Source organism: Hordeum vulgare, unplaced genomic scaffold, assembly GCF_904849725.1.
Source record: "Hordeum vulgare subsp. vulgare unplaced genomic scaffold, MorexV3_pseudomolecules_assembly, whole genome shotgun sequence".
Lineage (NCBI taxonomy): Eukaryota > Viridiplantae > Streptophyta > Magnoliopsida > Poales > Poaceae > Hordeum > Hordeum vulgare.
Window position 1 is genome coordinate 87,280 of NW_025422560.1, and position 2,721 is coordinate 90,000.

General features: G+C 47.9%; 1 pseudogene; it reads left to right on the plus strand.

Moving 5' to 3' along the window:
- The first annotated feature begins 335 nt into the window (after positions 1-335).
- Positions 336-2,208, plus strand: LOC123420065 (annotated as a pseudogene).
- Positions 2,209-2,721: the final 513 nt, after the last annotated feature.

The window sequence follows — 2,721 nt, forward strand, 5'->3', positions numbered from 1 at the left end:
AGAAGAAGAAGAATAAGAAGAAGAAGAAGAAGAAGAAGAAGAATAAGAAGAAGAAGAAGAAGAAGAAGAAGAAGAAGAAGTAGTAGTAGTAGTAGTAGTAGTAGTAGTAGTAGTAGTAGTAGTAGTAGTAGTAGTAGTAGTAGAAGAAGAAGAATAAGAAGAAGAAGAAGAAGAAGAAGAAGAATAAGAAGAAGAAGAAGAAGAAGAAGAAGTAGTAGTAGTAGTAATAGTAGTAGTAGTAGTAGTAGTAGTAGTAGTAGTAGTAGTAGTAGTAGTAGTAGTAGTAGTCTCTACTATTAAAGCAGGATCGAACGTCGTGATGGTTCAACCTACCGATGGTTCGACCTCCCACCGATCCCACCTCCCCACGTAAAGAAAACCACGTAAAGAAAATCGGCAGCGATCCCACCTCGTAAAGAAAATCGTCATCGGTTTTTTTTGTCCTCGCATCCCACCCGCCCGTGCCCCCTGCCCTCCATCTCTTCCTCGAGTCCCGACCATGCGCTAGGGTTCCATCCGCCGCCTCCCCCGCCCCATCTCCTGCTTCGACGCCACCGCCACCATCTCCTGCTCCGCCGCCGTCCCTACTCCTAGGATGCGCGCGTGTCCGGCCGCTCCAAGGCCGCCGCCCGTGCTGCCCCTCGGTACGCGTGTCCGTCGCCGTCCCCGCTCCTGGGCTAGGGTTCCATCCGCCGCCGCACCCGCCCCCATCTTCTGCTCCGATGCCCCGCCACCATCTCATGCTCCGCCGCATCCCTACTGCTCGGATGCGCGCGCGTCCGGCCTCTCCAAGGCCGCCGCCATTGCCGTCCCTCATTGCATGTGTCCGTCGCGACCATCCAAGAAGTATTGTGGACGCAGATGGACTACTCTTGCACGACAGCATGCTCCTACGGGCCACCTCGCCGCCCCCGCCCTCCGCCGTCTCGGCCGCAGCGAGCTGGGATTCCCGCACACTGCACCGGGACGGGGAGGACGACTGGGAGGAGGTCGTCGCCGCGGCTTCGGCGACGCCGAGGTGGACAACGATTACAGGGTTGTGTTCTGGTCCCCGCCCACCGGGGACGAAGTCCGTGCCGCCTTCTCTAGCATCCAGGAGTAAGATTCCTTTGCTCCCACTCGTCCGCTCCCTTGCTTAGATTGGACTGGAGGATTTGTATGCGCGTTTTCGTGCTCCCTTCCCATGTGTTGGCGATTGGCCTGATGAATTAAAATTGCTCATATGAATTCGATTCAGTTTCAGACTTCAGACTTCTGTAGTATGATCTTAGAAAGTCAGTTCCTCTCGGGCACAACGACAAAAACGACTCCCTCAACGTGTTGTTTTGTTGGCGTGCTATTTATGGTACTGATTAGTTTCTTTGCCATGATTGGATGGATCTCATGGCCAGTATCGTGTAGTACTTCATTGATTTTTACGCGGATAGACGCTAGAACTTTCAGTCATGTATTGAAATTGAAACCCCACCAAAATGAGACAACCACGAATCCATGAGGCCTCTTCAAGATGCCAATAGGATTTTGCTTTCTTGTACGCGGTCGATTTCTTGTACTGCGATAGGATTTTGCTTTGAGTTTCCCATCTACGCATAAGTTTCTATTCTATTAATTGTTCAAGATTTCTTCTTATCCTTGTTCTTGGCCTGAATTGGTTTTTTGGAGCTGCTTCCGTGTATGAATTCTGACAAAAGATTCCAATCTGATAACGTTTTGATGTGGTTTGATCCACCTCCTTGTGTCGAATCCAACTTCTCCTTTTTGATGTGCAGTGTTAGTGGTTTCCCCGCTCTAGGAAACAGAAGGTCTCCATGGTCGCAATGCCCGACCCCAAGAAGTGCTCTATGCCACATTAAAATGTTGAGGCCAACAATCGTCGTCAAGAACACGTACATGGCCAACAATCGTCGTTAAGAACGCATGCGTTGACATCTGATGTGGTAAGGATGCGTCCTTTCATGAGAAATTTTGGGGCCCAACTCCTGAAGAACACGTCCACATACACCATACCCAACACATCTCATCTGGTCTCGTGATAATTAGAGCATCGCTTTTCACTAGTTTGTGCAGAATCCATCCGCTGGGAGGTCTCATGCCACGCACTCAAGGAAGAGTGTGACCACGTGATCGAGTCATCTTGGACTCAACGTGACCAACTCAAAGACAAGCAGCGTCATCTGCATCCGCAGTCACTCGGGGAACAAGGTGACCACCACCTCCAAGCCTCGAAAGTGCGTCATCTATCAATCAAACAGTCATTTATTACATTCCAGTACATTAGACTATGGAGGGTTCATGTTTTCCTTACCCAGGACATTATGAAGATTCCTGATGCATTCTTATTCTTACAACAAGCAAAAAGGGAATTACATCCAGCGGTTTGTCAATGCCTGTCATGATTTGTCATTTCTAAAGCTACACTAGCGACTATTGTACATATAGCTAATTGTTAGCTGTCTTGCTTAATCACCCTACATATATGTAATTCAGCACGCTCTAAACACTCTCATTCTAGATTTGTCTGATGTCATCAAACGACTTTTTGTACAGACAAAAATTAATTTATACTCCAGAATATCATGCATTGTTGTTGAATTAGCATTTTCGTTACTAGAAAGGCGATATTTTAGATGTTTGATTGCTAAATCACTGAACACAGCTCATCTCATTAACGTGGAATAAATAGCATGATTCACTAACCTACATGAGTTACTCTTCAACGGC